This window comes from Haemaphysalis longicornis, unplaced genomic scaffold (assembly GCF_048455015.1).
Source record: "Haemaphysalis longicornis isolate Haplotype H1 unplaced genomic scaffold, Haemaphysalis longicornis Haplotype H1 scaffold_14, whole genome shotgun sequence".
Classification (NCBI taxonomy): Eukaryota; Metazoa; Arthropoda; class Arachnida; order Ixodida; family Ixodidae; genus Haemaphysalis; species Haemaphysalis longicornis.
In genome coordinates, this window is record NW_027526245.1 from 11,294,977 (window position 1) to 11,317,033 (window position 22,057).

General features: G+C 45.6%; 1 long non-coding RNA gene across 1 annotated transcript in view; it reads left to right on the forward strand.

Moving 5' to 3' along the window:
* The window catches only part of LOC144164965 (uncharacterized), a 63,356-nt gene that overhangs the window by 17,414 nt on the left and 23,885 nt on the right, over nt 1-22,057 (forward strand). Inside the window, exon 2 of the long non-coding RNA XR_013321278.1 lies at nt 484-535. This is a non-coding gene — a long non-coding RNA (uncharacterized LOC144164965). The remainder of the gene's footprint in view (nt 1-483; nt 536-22,057) is intronic.

A 22,057-nucleotide genomic window follows, 5' to 3' on the forward strand; every position in this document is an offset into this window, starting at 1 on the left:
ACTCATACACAGACACACCACAAGGCATGGACAACTACTGACAACGATTGCTAATATTTTCCCCTTTGTAGTTGGGTGATGACGTGTCAGCTAACCAAAAAATTATAATATAGCTATGTTTTGTAGTCTTGGCTTAACAGCCCAGTGCAACTGTGTAGAGAAAAAATGCCACGAATACAACACGCAGTTTGTAAAACACTGCTCTGCGAGGAAGCAGAATGTTGTGCGGAAGAATTGGCTCAGGATACTGCAAAACATTAGTAAATAAGAAGATTTCTTGTTTATTTAAAATGAACCTTTTGATGGTAGTGTCTTAGCGCGAGATGTTTCGTTCAGCGGATGTACAACAAATATTTTTCACTACCAAACCCACTTTTTATGTACCCCGTTTGATTCATAAGATTTGTTACAAATGCTTGAGGTATTAAGAAAATAGACAGTCACCTATTAGTTCAAGATTCAGACTGGCCTTCACACTTTCAGGACAACACTAACCGCAAGCTGGTGTCAAGATCCAGCTACATGTGATAACGATGTGAGTACAAATATTCTTAACTGGAGCCTTACAAAATTGCAAGAAAGCATAGAGCTTCGGTACCGTTTTTTAAAAATAATGCTAAGCAAATGTGTATCATAGAACAGGTGGCGACGAAAAATGTTGCCAACAGAACTTGCTTCTTGTAGCGACACTCAATTCGTTGTTTAAAGAAAAGTTTCCTGACAAGCGCTTTGTTTGCAAAGTAAACAGACTTTTTTCTTTTTTACATGTCTGGTTGGATTTTATATATGTTACAGAAGTTACAATGAAATCCTCTCGTCATCCATAAGCTCTTATACTGTATATACGAAATTTTTCGTTAGGGACGCATAAACAGCCAGAGGAAGAGCCAACTGCCTAAAAACGTACGCTGTAAAGATATCTCAATAAGAAAGTACTGTTTATTTTTTATTCAGTGGTGCAACATCCACTGCCAGCTTTGAACATAATAATTATCATCTATTATTCATCCTGTTGACGGTTTCATCCTCTTCGTTGCTGTCATTAGGAACTTCGGCAAATTGCTCTTTGTAGGCCTACAGTTATTATTAATGTTCGGCTATCGTATAATTGGGCATAAGAATTGCCGCACGTCATGCTCAAGCTACCGTTTAGCAATGTAGAACCTAGTGTGCAATGGTAAGCCTAACTCTCACTACCCAGTATCTAGTATCATCCCCTCCAATTTTCATTTGAATGCATTTGTAGGCACTTGACACGTCGCAACAGGTGCGACGTAACTTCAAACATGCGCATGCTCTCTTACGATAGGCGCACTTGTTTTCGTTTGTATTTTTTTGCCTACGCCTTCTAGACCTCCTCGCTACGGCTGCGCTTTAGGAGTTGCTATAAATACCAGGCAACACCCGTGATGCCCCTTCGTGCCCTAGTTTAAAAAGCAAGGCTTTTACTAGCATCTTATACTGCCTGTTTACTGAGACGCCAACCGTAGCATGTCTACAGCGGCGAACGTTGTGTTGTGTGTTGCTCAGGCTATAATACTGTAAATGTATTTGTTTTATGCATAAATGCAGTTCCAGCAACGATCGGCCGGTACAGAGATACGAATTCAGGTACCGCGGCCTTTTGCCGTAGTAGAATTGAACCACCACGTTTTTAAGACACAAAAAGAGAAGTTGAATGTGGTCAGCAAAGTTTAACAATACAGTCTATAGCGAGATATTCACGGCAAGTCTGAATTTAACCATAATGTCCCCAGGTATCTCAGCAAATTTCACGGAACTATCACTAAAAATCTGGGAAACTACAGTATTTGTTTCGGCTTATTACCCCAATTCGCACAAGCTACATGCTGACGCGTGTTTGTAAGCGTTGTGAACATTTTTACAGCTGCAATTACGAAGACCTAATTTGTGAATTATCTTAATTTCTTAATATTTATCGTATTAATAATTATTAATTATTCAAATAATTTTTTTAATTTCCTAATTATCCTTCCTAACAGAAGGATAGCAACCCTCGGACATGCCGTGAAGAATTGTATTGTTGTAGGGGTTATAAATGAAAAGACATTGTATTTATACGTTTAAAGACCAGATATCCACCAAATGAGTTCTTCAGAATTCTTCCCGTTACCGTCTCCGGCTTGTAGCCAACCAATGCGTTTTAGTGTGAAGTTGGGCTCGCGCAAACAGCTATAAAACAGGCGGGAATATTTACTGGGAAAAAACGTCCTGAGTACAAAAATGTGGCACAATATTAGGGTAGCTACTAAATACACAATCCTCCCTAACGTGGGCGCTAATTGTCATGTGCTGTTGAATGAAGCCAATGTACAAAACGCAACCTTTCTTACATGCTGGCTTCACGCACTGTAGTGAAACCGTTAACTAAAAGGCTGAGGAAACACTGATGTTATTGAAGTAACTGTGCTGGCTTTTCATTGGCCTGTGGGTCATCCGAGTGCGAGCTCGCAAGGTAGTGTATCACAAATATAAGGTTCCACATCAATGAAAACATACACGGATTCTCGGGAGCACCGCAGTGTGAGTGTGTGAACATAAAAGTAACGCAGCGGTGAACTGAATATGCAAGACTTTTTCTCACAACTAAGTGTACCCCCAATTCCCTTAGGTTAAATGTTGCTTTTGCCTTTCGAGATTCGCAAACTTGAATGTAGAAAAAAACCAGCAATTCGTAATTATGCTGCTATTTTGTGACAGCAAAGGAAGTAAAACCTCGTCGACGCGAAATATGATGCAGTTTCTGTACTTTTCAGCCCAAAAGGACGAGATTGATCTAGCAATTTTTGTATTATATGAAGCTGAAACACGGGTAGCAAAGGCTGCAGAAAGCTCTCGCAAAAATATCTGCGCATCATTCACCCAGAGGACTCCACCTATCTTCCGAGAAAATAGTCGCCATTGCTTTCACTCGCAAGCACATGAAGCAATATTTATTGCTTCTCAGAGGCCGCACCCTACACTATGTGCGAACCCAAAGATTCCTCGGAATCTTAATAAGCCGAAATCGTTCTGGGCTCCCGAAGTGATGGAACTATGTTGAAAAATTACCGCAATGTCAAACATCCTCAGGTGTCTCACTAGAAGTCGCTGGGAAAGTAACTGTCGCTTAATGGAACTGCTGTGCAAAGTCTATGACGAGGTTTTACAGCGTTTCAGACTCTCTGTCCTTCAGAAGCATCCACTTACAAACAGAAAAGAGCTAGATGCGGCCGGAAACAACTGCCTTCGCATTGGCCCCTGCCTCACGAAAGGGTCGTCGGGCTTAGTTACAATCCCTCAAGCGGGCTGTCTGCCTTTGGATGTGATTCGACTCCAGGACACTGCGAATTCATCTGCGCCATCGGCTGCACGCCGAAAGCAATACACTAACAGGCATTGTAGAAATCGTAATTCAAGTTTAGGGGAAGCACTCAGTGCATTAAATCTTTTCGTTCCTTCTGAGGACCAAAAGCAATGCCAGCTAATTTTCTACCCTGAACCCTTTCGCCCCTACATATCAGATGCAGCATCCCCGCCATTTACTCCAAAAAAAAGCATGCCTTAAAATGAACTCAACACTTCACCATATCAGCCGGCTTTACTCTGGCGCAAAACCACATCTTCACAGATAGCTGTTTTACACCTGAGCTCAGTTCCTCGGAAATTTTCATTCGCTAAACTGGCCACACGTTCTCCTATTGCTTCGATCTTGCGACATCATCAATGACCGCCGAGCTTGACGCTACTAAGGAAGCTATGCGCTACGTTTTACGCCAGCGGCCACAGCAATGGACTGTTGTCACGGACTCGAAGGCGGCTCTCCAAAGCTTGCAACGCAGACACATCTTCACCATTCATGAACATGCCTCTCGTGACATCACATACCTGCACCATCTCGACAACCACGCTGGAAACCGTATAACGTTTCATTGGCTCCAGATTACTGTGGTATTCTAGAAAATGAGAAGGCGGATGGAAATGCTCGCAGGGGCCTTAAAATGCGTAATGTGAGGAAGATTTTCGTCGCTAAGCGTGATGCCACAACTATGGCGAGGGCGTTCTTTTTATTGAAACGGAACCGTATCTGGTCACTTCCAGAGCACCACCATGCCTTCCTGGGCTACATAGATCTGGAGCTCAAGCCAAGGCTGGCAGAAGTACTTCCACGCCGATTAGACACGCTCTACCACCGACTTCCTCTCAAGGCAGCGCTTATAAAGTCATACCTTTTTCGGCTTGGTGTCACCAAAAAACCCTTACTGCGACAACTGCGGATTGGTGGGGACCGTGGAGCATCTACTCTTCGAATGCTGCACATATACACGGTTTCGCCAGCGCACGCCATTCTCTGGCAACATTGTGTGTTCACCGGAAATGTGCCCTAGAAAGCTTCCTGTTTACATTGTTTTACCGTGGTTTCAGCCTGCGTTGGTGGCGGAAGCTGCTTGTGTTCCGATGTTTCTGGGGGATAAAATTACTGCGATGAAGCACTCGCGACTCGGACACTGCTGTGTTGTGCCGGGATGTAGTGTGCATTCCGGAACAAATTTGCTTTCGGAATTCAGAACATTCTGTTTCCCGAGAGATGACGTAGAAGGAGCGCCTGGCTTGCAGCGATCAAGCGGGAAAACTGGACTCCCGCAAAGAGCGCACAGATTTGTTCTGCCCACTACATCAAAGGCAATTAAAGCCTAATGTATGCTTCAATTGCACAGAGGCGATGCTCAGACGTTAGTCTAAGGTCCCCAATTACAAAAAACACGCCGGACGCCGTCGTGTTCCACCTATAACAGTAACCACGGTGACGCTTTAGTTGTATAGCAAAGGTGGCTAACTCCAAAAATACATAGTAAAGGTGTTTCTTGTAGCTAGAGGTCTATTCTTCAGTGATGTGTACTGTTCGAAGCAGCATTCAGGACACCAAAGCATCCGCGCTCAGAAGGAATCGTCGCACAGCGCACGTCGCGTTGCCCACGCTTTGTTGCTAATTGTAGTGGCGCCGTTACATTTGCTTTTTATGATAGTGACCCCTGCGAGTGGGTTTTCATCAGTGCGAGCAACTCAGTCGTAGTTTGTCGTGTTGCAGCCAATGGAAATCGTCGCAATCCAGCTAATTTACCTTTTGTTGTGAGCTGGGACTACATGTAGACGGGTTAACTTCTAAGTTTGATTCATGAATTGCGTACTCGTTAGTAAACTATAGATTTTTTGTGACTCAGCTGCACTTGACGTCAAAACATAATGAGTACGTTTCTCAGTCACACTGAACACCTTAAATTGCGACCGATTGCGATCGGCGATGATCTCTATCAAAACTGCCCATAGTGACACAGGCGCAATAAAAAGCGATTTATCGTCATGTGTGCCAAACGTTTGAGTGTGTCAGCTAGCCTGTTTTAGGCAGCCTAAAGTACGTGTGATAAAGCGTAGGTTCCGTGTATGTGAAGTGGCGAATCGTACACACCCCTTCTTATGTGAAAAAGTGGTGTTCGTTATTGCGACTTTGTTCATAGTGTTGTCACAGTAGTAGTCATGTAGTCGCTAGACATCACTCTAAACAAATCATAAGAAATGCGACAAAATAATGTTGCAACAAACTCAAATACACCAGGCAAACACTGCCGCTACGGCCACGACCATTAAAAACCATTACCGGAAGTGCCGCAGCGGAAGTCTTCTGGGGCGAACCATTCGGCGCATTCATGTTTGTTTACAAACAGCAAAGGAGTGTGCAGCCTTGTGCAGGAACTGGATTGCCTCAGCGCAGTACCAATTACCTTGAATGCAATCCTTGGTTCATGGTCATCCTCACCAGCTCGACGCAATGTACTTTCTTCCTTTCTTTATTAGACATGAGACGTTTTACAGATCTCCAGAGAACACACAAAAAGCCTCAAAGAATGGGGCTTGACGAGGGTCTCTGCCTCTTCGTCGGTTGTTTGTTTGCAGTCAAACAAACAAGGGTGCTTAGCAGCGGCAGTAGCACAGAACTATTATAAAGTAGAACAAAATTATTATAAAGAACATAAAATGAGAGCATGCTTTACATAAAAACACAGCTAGAATTTCTTTTTCCGATCTATAATATAATGTATGCAATGCGCAGAGTTCGTGCGACGAAGATAGGCCAAGAAATAAAAAAAACACTGGCAGGCATAAGGTAACAATCACGCCACATAACATAAACTGCAAAAATACAGCAAAGATGCCAGAAACCGTGTTAGATAGGCGGCATTGTTCGCCTGTCTGGACAGGATTGGCGTCAATGCATTGATTTAGAGTTTTAAAAAACCGACCATTAAATCACATGCCTGACATGAACTGAACGTCATTATTTGTAATTTTTCTCTCTTTTATTTCTTCTCTTTTATCCTCTTTCTTCTGCCCTATTATCTATTGAGCATTTTCTTTCTCCTTGCCACCTTCCCCCGCCGAGTAGCATGGCGGTTTCGAAATTCCGGCAAACATATCGGCTCTCTCTAATAAAGAGCCTTCTCTGTCTCTTACCATACCTCATGCGAAATTTTGTTCAAAGAACGCCCAAGTGAAAAACCCGCGACACACTGAACACATAAGTTTCGTAATAATAACTTCAGCTATTAATAAGCTCAGCAGATTACAATGCACACACAAAAAACCTTTTCATAGATTTAAGAATAATGCCCTTAGATGTCCTTATGAAGTGCAAATGCTTTTACTAGTACAGAGATGTATTGCTGATAATTTTGCCGTGCCACGCTCTGTCTTCGAAACCTCACGATGAAATTTAAGAATTTCCGCTAAAAATAACTTCCAACATCAAAATGTATTCGAGTTGCGATTGGAATTCTCTGCTAATTGACATAAAACACGCTGGTAATTTTTACTCAGCCGCAAAAGCTTACTTTCAGAAGAATTCATATTGTTCCTTGCGTAGACATCATTACTTTGCAAATTTTTTAGTTTTGACTTTGCAGCTCCATCATTATTCGTTGTTAAAACTACTGATTTGATGACAAAGAATGGTGTATACAAATTTACGTAGGTGTGTCTTTATGACCGTATGAATATAGGTATGATTGTATGTAGATACGCATGGATACCTATATAAATATCTGATTACACGTATATATTGATGTATGCATACTTTTGTGTGCATTTTAGTTGTGCTGTCTTATAGTTTTACGAGAACTACTTGCTTTTAATTGCTTAGAATTGTATGTGCACATTTTTATGATCATCAATGTTTACCATCCATATGATCACTGAATCATATTGATGAGCATTGATGACATGATCATCAATGTCTACCATTCCAGTGTGACATAACCAGTGCCATTTATTTCTGATAGTATTCTTTCAGTTAACCTTGTTCAAGTACAATCAGGGTTGATAACGTACTTAGCACTTTGTAAGGTTGCGGAAGAATTTTCTACTACCCTTCAGGGTTCCCAGATATTTAGGTTTCCTTAGGATACTCAGGCCCTGAACAGAGGCCCGCGTTACGCAAGTAGCGAATTAGAATGTGAAATGAGGGGCTGATTGAATCTAAACAGAAATACGGGTTGGCAATCAAGGAAGCATCGAAAATCAAAGGGGAGAAGGTAGTCGGCCATAGAAATAGATAAACAATTGGGAAAGACAGAAAGTAGAGAAAAAATGCCCGCCGGGTTAGATCCGAACCCACGCCTTCCAGAATACTCGTCTGGTGCGATATCCAGAACGCAACCAGTGGGCTATTTTCTCCTCCGCTTACTGGGTATTTATAATAATGTATTTTTGTTTCCTGCACTTGGGGGTGGTAGCCAGCGCAACTCGGACTACTTGGGGTGAAGGGGACCTTCCTAACGAGACGTCGATAGGGCTTGTGGTGAAGTGTTTATTCCAGGGCAACGGCGTGACCGGCTTTGGTGTGAGACCAGCCTAGGTGGAGCCTCAAACGAGCGCACCCGTCGGCGAAATGATGATGGTGGGCGATGCGTGAATGAAGACGAAGCAAGTAATGGTAGTGTTACTGGCCGGTGCAGGTTATGGGGACATTGACCAGCGCAGGACATGATATCCGATAACATTGAGAGACTGTGCTCACACTTTATGTATTAATGTATATATGTATACATGTACATTATTACACATATACTGCCCCGGTAAGCCTATATACTAATGCCACTAAATTGTATGAGACATGTTTAGGTATTTGCTAGTTGCCATAATTGTCTAGTTTATTGTGAAGTGATACATAATTAAGCACTTCCTGCGGTCAATTCACGGGCTACAACTGGGCTCGTTAAGTGGTAATGTAAACGTCTAGAGCTCATGCTTTACTGCAACTCTCGCCTAACAAATTGCACCACGATGGTGCACTCAAGCAAGTGAATGAGCGAGTATAAAATGTTTGAGGCTGTATCAGTGGCAGTAGTTCCCTAATCAGGTGGCCATGTGACGTTCGGGCAACCCCGCTCGGGAGGCCAAAAGTGTCTGGAGTCCAGACCGCTGAGAGAGTCAGAGAGAGAGAGTTGCTTTTTGGAAGAGGAAAGAAAGTCGACTTAGCCAATAACTGCCTCTTGGGTTGAGGGTATCTCAATCAAGACTCAGTCTAGGACAAGGATAGACAGAAAAGTGGGTGGAGAATAAAAAGAAATAAAGGGAGAATAAGATTGCGGTTCACAAGTCGCGCAGCATGGACACCATAGGCGGCACCTTAGCGGGTCCGAGACTCCCGTACATGTCCTTTAAAATGTCCAGCAGGGCACGGAACGCTTTTTCGCGATTTCATGTGTGACATTCCATGAACAACAGGTTTGATGAGGTGCATGAAGGCAGTCCCAGTTTCGCATACGACGCTCTCAGAGCTGATCGAGCCTGCGAATGCGTTGGACACATGCAGAATGCGTGCTCGAACGTCTATATCGCACGACAATGTCGCCAGGCGGGGGAACTAGTGATTTGCAAGCCTGTACCTCTCTTCCGCGCAGCGGTGACAGCCGATTCGCAGACGAAGAGCAGGGTTAGCTCCTCGAACGAAGTGGCTGCGATGGCTTGCCGGGTGCAACTAGGTAGTCAGGGTGCATTGGTTGGAGGTCCCTTCGGCAAAGGTACCACGCTACCTTCAGGAGCCTGATTGACCTAACTCATCGAACAGGAGGTGATCAGCCCCCTCATTTCCCTTGATGTCTACGTGAGCACGTCGCTATTGCAGATGGATGCTAAGGCCTTTACGGTAAGGCTGTGCAGTTTGCTGGCAACACTTTGTATAGGGAGACAGCTGAAGTGGGCCTGGTGGAGCCTCAGGAGCAAAACTTTCAAACCTGAGAGGATGGCTACTTTTCGGAAGATGAGTTTCTGCTCGCACTCCCTAATGATGTCCTCAGCCCAGTGAAAGCCTGCAATTTCAGCCGTTGTGCAGCTTCTGGAAACTGGGAGGTGGCACTGCCTGGCTGAAGCGAAGGACGGCGCGATGGATCCTCTAGCCTCCACCCTCTTGTACGGAAGCACGGACCCATCGGTGAATATCTGCACGTGCCCCTCAAGGTTCTCCTAGCATACCCCTGCTTTATACCTCTCCTAGCATACCCTGGCTTTCAGAACACGACTGCACTGGCCGAGTATGTGTACGAGTGCTGTTCCCCAGGTAGGACGATGGTCGATAGTAAGCCAGAGATATCTGACCTGGGTCGTCCAACGGAGCTGTGAGCCGTGTACATCTAAACAGGCGATTTGATACCATGTTTTGTGGTTGCGGTGGAGTATCATAGCTTCTGACTTTGTAGTGAAAAGCCGCAGTCCGATTGCCGTGATATACTCCGAAATCACCTCCAGTGCTTTTTGCAGAGATTTACTGAATGGGCTTCTCTGACGCTTTTGTCCCCATGTGCATAGTACATCGTCAGCATAACCGGACGTGTATACGCTGTCCTGTAGGTCTATTTGTATGCTGTCAGGCGGTCCCGACGGCGCGAGGTGATAGAGCAGCAGACTAAGCACTGCACCTTGTGGCACTCCGGCACTGACACCTCTTGAACAGCTAAGTACGTTGCGCACCCGACCATTGAGCTGGTGACCCGAAAAAAAGCCCGGATGTAGTTCCACAATCTTCCATTGACATGAATGCAGTCCTGCGCAGCCTCAATGGTGGGGTGTGACAGGCGGTTAAAGGCGGGCTCAATATCCGCCGAAGCCAGAAGTGCCACTCTGTCCATGTGTTAGGCCTCTTCCAGTGCCGATAAAACATCAGCGATGCTGTTGGTAGCCCAGGTTAGTTGACAAAATCCAGTGTGTTGCTCGGCAATAGCTCCAAGGACTCGGACGATCCACTCTAGGTGAGATAGAATGATCAGCTCAACGACGTTCCCCGCAGCCAAAGTTAAAGACACAGTTCTTTATGTTCTGGCTGTGGTTGGTGGTTTTTCACGTTTCACGAGTGGTACAACAAGAGGGAGGAGCCTGAAAATTGGCAGTACCCCGAGTGTCAGACGATGTTGAAGGCGCGTAGAAGGCGTTCTTAGTCTTGGCTGTCTAAGTTCCGCATCATTTGGTAGGTAATATCATCAGCGCCAGGGGTACTACGACGCTTATTCCTCTGCAAGGCATTCCTAAGCTTGTGCATTGAAAGGTATTCGTGGCAGGGCGCTGAGATCTTGTAACCATGCGGTCCTAACGGCAGCTTTCCTCTTAGCGCGTGGGGTAGAGGCTGCTGCAAGGATGCAGGGGGTGGTGGAGCAAACCTGTCTGCACGCAGTCCCACGAGTTGCTCTGGAGTAATGCCCTAAAGGATTGCGACGGCGTGCACTGGCTGTCGCGGAGTCAGCTACTGTAGTAATCCATGCAGCAATATCTAGGCCTGTGTAGGCTATCTTTGGGTTTCTAAGGACTGGCAGATGGACACCCAACTAGACCGTTGGCGTTACCTGGAGTGACGAAGGCAGGCCGCATGAAGGCTGTTTCCCCTTGTCCAGTGGGCAGCAGAGTGCGCGCATGGCTTGTCGCTGCGCACGTCGGCGTGCTGCCCGAAGCTTAAGAAGCTTCATGTCTGGCACGGGCTGGGTGAATTTGACCCGGTGAGGGACCGAAGCTGTGGTGGCACACCCGACGATTTGTCCTGACAATTATTGTTTTTATGTTTTTGGTCAGTGAGTGGCCATTTGACGACCATAACAGTGCGAGCATTACACCACACGGCCTCATCTGGAGTGAGCAAGATGGGGTAGTGATCGAATACCCAGGTGTCAGCTGCGGTAGGCAACTGGTAATTGCGACACTCCGATACAAGAGAGAGGTCGAGACATGTTGGGCGACGCACACCACGACGGACAAAGGTGGGTGCCCCGGTGTTCAGAAGCAGCAGCCCAGCCGTGTTGGTGGCTTCCAACTTTTTGCTGCCGCGACGTGTATGAGATAGGCTGCCCAAGCATGCTTTTGTGCATTAAAGTCTCCCAAGATCACACAGGCAGGCCCCAACTTCGCTCTCACGAAATTAATTGAAGTAGCGTCCCATGCCTTCCCTAGTCTCACATAACACACGCAATAGAAGTGTCCGTGTGGACTTGGCCAACTGTTATAGCAGCACACTTCATGCTAGCACAGAAAATACCGGACGTCTCAGCAGCACAGTGGGTCAGCCCAGCCCGTACCTATAGTAATAGGCGTGACTTTCCACCCGGGTTATTTGGCTTATTATAGTGTTCACTGACACATACCAGATTGTACACGTGGTGGCACCGTGGTAGGCCACATACCCAGGAAGGCGATAGGTCCCTGGGCGGGTGTACGCCTCCTGCAATGCAAACACATTGAATTGTTCCAGAAAGAGGCGGTACACAAGGTCGGCGAGGCGGGGGTTCAAGGAACATGCATTCCACTTGAGAATGAGGGAACGCCATTGTGAATTGCGGTCTCTGGCTCTGATTTACTGAAAGTGAAGGACATTGAGGCACCCCTGGTGTACCACATAGAGCTGTAAAGTTGAAAAGAACATGATGTACTGCGGAAGTAGCGAAAGCATTATGTAAGCTGGCGTGTTTGGCTGTAGCGTGGACTCAATGGCCTGCACAGTAGACAGAAGAGCCTGTAGCACTGTGACTCGTTTGTCGCGCACTTCAGTGGTTCTAGGCAGTTGCCGGCATATTTTTGGTGCCCATTCCTGGCTAGATGGCCTGCTTTTTGGCATTCATATACCATTGTTTAAGAGTCTGCGTTGCTTGGCGGCACCAGTATACGGTATTGTTTGCCTGTTGCTTCCTGTTAGTGTTAGCGCTAGTGTTAGCGCTAGTGTCTGTGTCTTCTTCTCTCGCTGTCCTCGTTTAAAGCGCTGTTTCAGAGTTTAAACTTCCTGGTGCAATCATGGTATGCTTTGCAGCTTCCTCTGCCAGAATCTTTGCGCTGAATGCCAGCCTATACTCCTCTTTTGTTGACTGCAGTAGCACTGTTGCCACTTGACGCTGTTGCTGCCAGCGAGGGCACCGCGGGTTGTCCACAGCGTGTTCTCTCCCCACCGTTAGTGCAGTGGGGGGCTGCAGCCGAACAGGGCGCACGTTCGTGACCCCACCGCCGTACCGAGAGCACCTCCATGGGCATCGGCAGCAAGAAGATACGTGGTCCAGGCGTCCACAATGACTGCATTGCACGGAGTGGGACCGGCACTGTCTCACGTTTACCCTAAGCCTGAAGAGGCATATAGTAGAAGGCGGGGTCGGGCCCTAGCAGTGCAGCAGTATTTACCGCTCTACCCTCTTTTCTACTGCAGCCACAGGTACGGAGGACTCCAGTCCTTTCAAGATCTCAGACACTTGTTGCTCTCGATCAACACCCTACACGATGCCGCGGCTCACGTTTGGTTCTGCAGGTGCCCATGCTGTCACCGGTATAGCACAGATGTGTGCGGTAGCTAAAATTATGGCCAAGCAATCGGCAATGCCAGCGTCGGCCGCAACAATGTTTCGGCCGGTGCTAACACGGACCTCTACTACACCAGGTGTGCTTGACAGTTCCCGAGCCACGGCCGTTCTTGGCAAGGCTGGGAAGCTCCTACCTCTGTCTGTTGGTCGATAGTGTGCAGTACCAACTGTGTTGTGAGCGGTCTGAAAAACTGGAACCCGGGTGCATTGCCGACGGTGGCGTGGGTAGTTTTGTTTTTCTCTACCAGTGTTCCTTAATCCAGCCGCTTTAGACACTTTCTTAGCGGCCGCAGCACTGGGAAATGCAGAAGTGGCAGTGTGAACGATGCTAGCTGATGACGAGCGTTGAACGCTTCCACCTCCAGCGCTACACGAAGCAGGGGCCTAGGATAGCTCCGCAGTAGACGACTCGAAGGGTATGCGCTGTTCAGTCACGCCGTGGCTGTCATTGCTGCCTGGGAGAGGCACACTCTGCATGAGCTGCTCCCGCTGGTTTGTGCGGGAAGCAGTTTCAACTGGCAGGAGAGGAGGAAAAAATTCCTGTGAGGTGAGAGTCTCGTTCGTAGGTACCACCGTTTACCCTGGCGCCGTAGCCTGGCTTGTCTTTAGCTTGCGCGTGCGCCTGGGGCGTGGTTTGATGTGCGGAAGGGAGGGAGGTGGTGCTGGCCAGTTGGAAATGAACACGTCGTTGACGTTGCCACCCGTCGCACATGTGTCGTCCCCAGCCTTGCCGCTGCTATCCCTCGTGCGTTTACGTGGCTGCTTCAATTTCCCTTCTTCCGTAGAATCCTCTTCCTGCGTATGATGAGGGCTCGAAATGGACTCGTTAGTAGTTGAGGCGTTCAGGGATGCGGGCGTATCTCTAGAGTATGCAGAACGGCGGGCGTCTGTTGCGGCGGCGAAGCAAGTACGTGGCTGCTGGCGTGTGACTGGAAGCCAGCCACCAGTAGTGATCCCCTACGATGATAGGCCGACAACAAGCCCGCTGCACGTTCCTGTTCCGTGAGGGTGCGGTCACAGGACTGCACGAGTAGCTTGAGGCTGCGTGAGCAGATGTAGCTGCTTGAACACCGATGCCTGAGTCGGGCTGGTGGCTCTATGCTGGGTAGACTCCAGCGAAAGGAGCACTCAGAAGGACTGCCGCGCTCCAGCAGGGTTGAGGCTAGCCTAGCAGCTAAGGTAGGTTGAGTAAAGCTTCGCAAAACCAGGAAAAAGAGTGGAGCCGCGTGAGACACATCCAAACACTTTGCCGTGACGAGAAATTCATCCAGATCGCTGCTAGCCTCTACCTTCTCCTAGAGCTCAGGGGTGAGAAGGGGGATGAAAGAGGGGCGATATTGGGGTTTTGCATGCACTGTCATATAATATGAGGACTGGCGGGTTGTAAACAGAACTTGCATTGGGCAGGTGGTTCGGTGGGGAACATACCATTGAGGCGAACTGGGAAAGGAATGGTATTGTTACCCATAAGAAGTGTTATCTACCCAGGTGTGAACGATCCTCACCGGTCACAGTTTTCTTATAAATGCCCCGGCCTCCTACGGGACTGGCGTGGCTGCAGAAACTGCCAACAAATGGCACGCGATATTTGAACGAGGGGAAATTCAACGGAATCCCACGTCCATAGCGATGTAAATAAATAATCTCGCTGGCCTTTTCTTCCGCCTGTCAGGATGAAATCCCCAAATCATTTTTCTGGCAAGTGGACTGGCACCATTTGCAAGCAAAACCAAACTGTAAGAGGCAAATACACCAACCAAGGGCGTTTATTCAAAGCGGTCCCAACGTTTCGGAGCCAACTCGGCTCCTTCATCAGGGGTGACTATGTACGACAAGAAGCAGCGGTTATATAGGTGTGTTCTTTTTCTTTTTTCTTACTGGATTCTTGCCCTTGCGCGTTGGAGGCTGTGAGCGTAGATGGTGGGAAGGTCTCCGAGGGATCTGTTCAGGTTGGTTGGTGTATTTGCCTCGTGAGTTTAACCCAACCAGACAGAGTTCTGTCGAAGATGTTCACATTCAAAACCAAAATGTGTATGTCAACGGGCTGTGTAGTTATTGAGGAATGTGTAAAAACATACCGTTTTTCCGAAATTAAATTATAATTGCGTCTAGTAAGTGGGTGGCCTAGAAAAATGATGTAGAACAGAGTTTTGATACCTGAGGAAGTTACCTATCTCAATAGAAAGTACTTCAATATCTCAAATGGCCTGCGATAAAAACTTATAGTTTGAAAAACCACTTCACCCTTTTTCACTCTTTCCGTGGTGTAAGTTATCAATTTTTAGCAGTCTTGAGCTTTAACACCATAACCACTATGCGCTCATAAAATCTGAAGCCGTTTGAACTAGTACTTTGACTAGGCGCAAAAATCAATTATTAGGCCTTTTAATTTCTTCAGGCCTGTCGTTTGTGAAAAACATTTGGCACTTTTACGGTCCTCGACTGCGAAATCCTTGAAATTGGTACTGTGCATTTGTATGAATAGCATATCTTAGCAAAAACGCATGACATAAATGAATCAGTGGATGATTCCTTGGAGAACTTTTAAGAACACCTATTTTTTTCGGAATGCGTAATACACTCGATACTGTTGGTAGGGTGAAATCCTACAAGTAATTTTGAGATATTTTTAGAGCCTACACCTATCATCAGAAAGCATTTGAATTGGTGAACGGGTGAAATATATAAGCACAAAAATAAGAATACACAATTTCGCCCTTTTCCTAGGTAGAGGGTGCAATTTCTGTAAACCCCGCTTAGTGAACTCGTTTGCAATGACGCAAATGTACTTTTCTTCGGAGTACCAGGGTACTCTGAAGAAAGGAAGGTCCTCTTCCTAAAACGTCCGTAAACTTTTATTTTTAATGTTTTTCTCGTTTGTCTCTGTCTCTACTTACCCTATATACAGTCCAATCTCGAGAAACAGAAATCGCTTAAACGGAATTGCTGTTTAAACGGAACAGTAGCTAGTAAGTTAGTTGGTATTGTATTCGTATAACGTAAAAAACTCTGGGTAATGGCAACTAAAGCTTTCGCGTCAACCTGTAAACGGAATCAGAATTGGAACTTTTTGTGAAACCCATTGGCATGAGAATGAGCTTTTTACGGTGCCGGCTGCTTTGTTTTTGTTTTAGTTTTTCTTCCGCTATGTTTTTTTAGCCTCGTTTGCCTCTATAAGCCTCGTCTCAGTACTGCTCGGCCGTGTCAGCGCAACGAATACGACATCGCAATTCTCGTTCCAGTCGATCCGTTTATAGTTCAGATGACAAGGTTAGAGGGCTCAGCTCATGCCGCCTTGTTTGTGCCGTCGCAGTGCTATCCCTGCCTCATTAGGCGTTGCCCTCTTCTAAATTCGGTGGCTCGTAAGCACCCCTGAAGTGGAGGCTTCTAACCTCCGTAAAGATGCAGGTGCAAGGACTCAAACAAAAAAAAAATTGAAGCATTTTTAGTGCACAGCGACTAATTGTTGCGAAATCAACTTCGTGAATGCTGTGTCTGACCCCTTGTAGTTTTCTTGCTTTCCGAACAACATTCACTGTCTAGTGCTTAAGGTTTTATTAAATGGTAGTAACACGCGTTTACGCGTAAAAATATGCACTTTCACACCTTTCACAGCAAACAGAACTCCGGTTAAACATAACTGATTTTTTGGTCCCTTCAAGTTTCGTTTATTGATGTTGTACTAAGGTTCTACAGTCCAGTCTACAGACTTTATTGAGAGTGTACAGACAGCGAAAAAAAAGGGCAAGTAGAAACAGACACACAAAAAGAATAAAAATAAACGGTTACTGACGTTAGACCAACAAAATTTGACCATCAAGTCTTGACAATATGGTATGGGTAGAAGGCTGCGGTACCAATGTTAGCTTTGATACCTTGTAATCAAGCGTTTGGATACGTGGATGACTTTGTTTCTTATTGATTGTGACCAGGCTTCTTTCGAGTCCCAGACTTTTAGCATACTCAGTGTGCTCAGACAAAAGTTCAACCCGCTTGTTCTAACGCATGTAATGCCTACTAACAATACGCTTAGATTTCTGGATATCAGCCTCTTCTTTCACCAAATGCATACTTCGGAGTATGAACCACGCAGTAATAAGCCTCTTCTTCTCTTCAGTTCCGCCCACTCTAAATTAGTCAAAAGAGCTATTGCCAACCTACGCTTTCGTAATACCCTTCGGAAATCTTGTCCGGACTTGATGTCTGATAGTCTTCTACAACAGTGCAACAGGCTTCGCTCGCAGGATATCCCGGCCATCTTCAAGTCTCTGTTGCGGAAGTCTTGTTAACGTACCTAAAATTCGTAGACCATCCCTCTGTCGCTGATCCTGGTAAAATAGGAAAACAATGGTAGTGATGCCGTACCTACACACTGTGTCCCACAATTTGAAACGTATTGCGAAACGAATAGAAGTTCCAGTTGTATTTTCAGCCCCTGAGAATTTGGATAGGCTTTGTAAGATAAATAAGGGTGATCGGCAGATATCTACTATATGTAAAAAGAAACACAAACTTATTTCGTTAACTGTATAGATAGTGTTGTCTACCATATTCCCCTCTTTTGTGATAACAGTATGTTGGTCAAACCGGTCGTTGTCTAAATGATCGCCTTCGCGAGCACAATCTCAATGTAAACAACAAAAATGAACAAGATGGACTACGAGTTGAGCACTGTAACGCATGTACAGGTTGCAGACCATTTCTTGATAAATAATTTACTATTGGCAACAGTAAGGACAAGTGTACACGTGAAATCATTGAACTGGGGCGGAAAAGATAACCAGGTTAGGAAGCTTCGGTTTAAGTTCGACTTCTCTCAAATTATCAGCAAAAGAGATTGCCTACTTGTGTTAGTCCTGAGGTACGCATGTGTGTGACGTCACGGCATTCTTGCCTGTATATGTGTCATATTGTTTTCAATAACCGTGTTTGAAGTTAGCGCCGTGTGTGTCAACCTGTCTGTGTCTCTCGTCTTCTGCGCTACATTTTTGAAATTTGTGCACATGAGCGTGTGTGATTGCATTGCTCCCCCCTTTCTTTTTGTATTGCTGTTTTCTAATATTCGTTGGTCAACGGCTAAGCATTCCTGAACTGGCCAGATGGGTACCACTCGGTGCCGCGTAATACGCATGCACCTGCCGTCTGTTATCTTTCTTTTTATGATTTCTTTGACACCCTCTTTTTTTATTCTTTTCTTTTCCCCAGCCTTTTTATGCTCTTTGTATACTTTGTAAGCTCATTTCCTGTCGAAACTGGCTGTCTTACTACTTTTGGGCGCGACCCTTGCCTTTCACCAACAGAAGCCAAGTATAGTGCTCTCATATTTCAGCCACCTGACCCTCACTCTTAGAACGGGTGTGTATGGGCAGATATTTGCCTTTTGCCTGCATAGGCATATCTTCTTTGCACCTTCTTCGTTCCGCGTGACTGTGATTTTTTTTGCCGATGTCTCGAATAAGTGCATGGACATGTCTTGTTCTGATCCCTCTTTCACCCCTGTTGCCATGAGGGAAACAGGAAAAACCTTGTTAATTTTTTGTTTTTTCTTTTCTTGTTTGCCTCTTTTTTTTGTTCGCAACGCGTCACACTGGGTGCTTGTTATCCTTTCTAATATTCTTCCTCCCTCTTCCACTACTCCCATTCTTTTGCTGCCAGCAACCATGATCCTTTTGTACAAACTTTCCCTGCCCTTGCCCTGCCCTCGCTCTTGCTACATCTTCCGTATATACATAACCCTGAAACAACTTATTCTGTACACTGAAGAAAGTTCTCTTCCTGAAACTTCCGTACACTTTCATTTTTACTTTGAATTTTGCTCATGTGGCTCTGTTTCGATTAACCTTAAATATATATATATATATATATATTTATATATATATATATATATATATATATATATATATATATATATATATATATATATATATATATATATATATATATATATATATATATATATATATATATATATATATATAGCCAAGATTTGGATCCGGGATTTGGTTTCAAAAATACACGAGAGAGTAGACACACGTATGAAAACGATGATTGAACTAACATTTCGACCGGGGTCTGGTCATCGTCAGAGTAAACTTCGGTAATGTAGCGCGCAGAATATATAGGCACAAAATGATAAAGACTGCCGAATAGTCTTTCCACTTTTCAGATACAAATGAACACACAGAAAAAAAAGAAGAAAAACAAGAAGAGAAAAAAAGAGAAGTAGTGCACACGTGGTGTTTGTACACGTGTGAATTAACATAAAGTTTTCAACTACAGAACTTGTACGGAATATTGGATCGGGTCAAGGGGGATCAACACCTGCCCTTTTGAAACAAAATGATAACGTGCGGGTATTGCAGCTTAGCACACTATAAGCAAACACATCAGGAGTAGTAAAAACCAAAGATGTCATCGTTACTGGAAACATTTCATATCGGTTCCGTAAGCGCAATCAAAGTAATGGGTAAAGCTGCATTAAAATTGGTGGCTCTGCTTCTACGGTTTGAATAGGGATACTCCAATGACGCTGGCATATCAGGGAAAGAGGCACGTTAACTTTCCTGCCCCTTCATTGATACCGTGTTTAACTGTATTAAAGTTGTGAATTAAAAAAGACTCACGTATTTCCCTTTTATGATCCGAACGGAAACCGGATTCCAGTACAGTAGCCATAATTTTTTCGAATGAGTGACCGGAAATATTTACATGCTTAGACAAAGGAAGCCCAGGAGAGGAACGTGCGTGCACCCGCTGGTTAATAAAGCGGAGCATGAAAGACGTGTCTGTTTGGCCGATATACCGGTGTGCGGAGACTGAGCATTCTAGGAGGTATACTACATTCGACGTATCGCAATTAAAATCGCCTTTATTGTTTAAAGAAAAGTCAGAATCTGTGCTGTTTACTGTTAGTGACGTGGTCATATGAGCACACACTTTGCAACGAGGTTTTTGGCAAGAAGAACATCCATGCGAAGGTGGCGATGCGATCGTGGAAGAGGTTAGCATGTCCAGTAGGTTTTTTGAAGAGCGATAGACTACGCTCTGTGGATCTTTAAAAATGCTTCTGAGTCGCTGGCTTTGCATAAGGATATTATGATGCTTCTTTATGATGCTCCAAAGACCATCGCCACTACAGTAGTTTTGGGTGACTCCCAAACGAAGTACCTCTTTGAGCATTTCGATCCCCTCCGCACTGAAACACCTGGCTTCATATCCCTGCCCGGTTCAGTGATCCAAGACATGCACCCCCTCCTTGACGTCGTCCCATGCACTACTACTACCTTGATTGTGCACATGGGAACCAACGATCTGGCGTCTGGCACAGGCCGTTCTGCCTTCACCGGGTACCGTGAGCTGCTGGACTTCATTTCAATAGAGCGGCCTGCAATACAACGTATCTACGCCAGCCTTATTCTACCCAGGACTACTAATCGCCGCCATAATTACAACACCCACACCTTCGTCTTGGATGCAACCACGAGGCTTGCTCTTTCAACAACCTTCTGCGTGATTTCTGCCGACAATCCACGAAAGTATTTTTCGTTGATCATGGATTTGAATGGCTGCCATCAGCGCGTGTCTTCGCTGCCGACGGCTTACACCCCAATTTTGAAGGAGTGGCACTGCTGGCAAGCCACGTGCGTCGCATCTGCTTTAAAGCACGATGTGATCCATCTACCTTAGCTTGGTGTTCTCCTGCAGGTGAGACGTGCTTCCTGCTAAACCCGGAATTGTTTCCCACGGTAGCGGAGGCCTCATCCGTTGTGCCCTTGTCCAAGCGTGCGCCCAGAGGCCCGTCATCCCCGAACCTGCTACCTGCGAGTCAAGTGCCTCGGGTCGGACCTTTTTCAAGTAAAAGGCCTTCAAATAACCAGCGCCCAGTAATCAAACCTTCGGCAAAGGAGCACCCCTTGACCTCCAACAGCCAGCCACTAGCCCGCCAGCCTTCAGGAAGGCCTATACAGGAGGGGCCATCGACTTCTTCGGCAAGCCACCCGTCAAGCCCTACTAAGCCTGCTGCACGCTACAATCTTCGTACGGACGGCGCCAAAGCCGCAGCATCGAAGTAACTAGCCGCGCCACATCCTGGTAACACTTTGTCTTCAGTCGTATCTAGCCATTTTTTACGAATACGGAAGGTTATTGAGAAGCGCACTCGTTAAGAAATGATGCCTCAACTCTCAAAACGTACATAGATAATGGTGTAGTTCAGAAAGGTTTAACAATTTACGTAAATCCCGCCACTTCCCAAATGTCCGCTAACAACTCATCTAGGTGGGAGCAGATACTAAAGGTTACTTCTCTCAGAGTAGCAGCTGTTCGTATTAATCACTACCAATCAACCAGTAAAGACTTGCTTAATAAAGAGAACCAAGTACGACGTGCTAATGCCCAAACGTCATTCGAATGCGACGCGTTTGAAACATATAGGCAGAAGAAATTCCACGAAATCAATAAAACTGTGGCAATAAAGGTATCGCGCGATGGTATATCGCCCTTAAATATTGAGTACCCCCCCCCCCGAATTTGCCCCGATTGGTCGTAAACCTGATTCAAGAGCAAAACCTAATTGCCTATCCAGCGGAAACATTGTCAACTTGTGAAGTGTAGATTTATCCTACCGAGAAACTAGTGTCTTGTGGCGCTGGTTAAGTTTTTGCCCGGCCACTGGCTGTTATAACGAGTTCCAATTACTCAAAGATTTAAATTACTTGCACATAGTATGGGCCTGCAAGAATTTTTTTCACGTCCGTCCCGCGTCAAATCATTAACCTTCGTTACTCCGGTCCTGCAAACATCAGACCCCACCCACCCAACGAGATAAGTTCCTTGATATTTATATTAAAGCAGTACAGCAGGATGTTATCGAAAGCTATCGAGGCCGCAGATCTTTACGCAGAAATCTTTCTAGTAATGAAACTGCAGCTATTGATAAACTGAGAGAGCGGTGTGATATTAACATTAGGCCTGCCCATAAGGGAGGTGCCATTGTTATAACGAATACAAGTGACTATGTCAATGAAGCACACAGACAACTTGCTGATAATTCTTTCTACAGGCACCTTGATTACAACCCAACGCCAGAATTCAAAGCCACAATCGAAAATACTCTTAAGAGCCTCTTAGAGACAGGGAATATAACTTCCCATCTTGCTAAGTCGCTCCTCCCACTCAGCCCT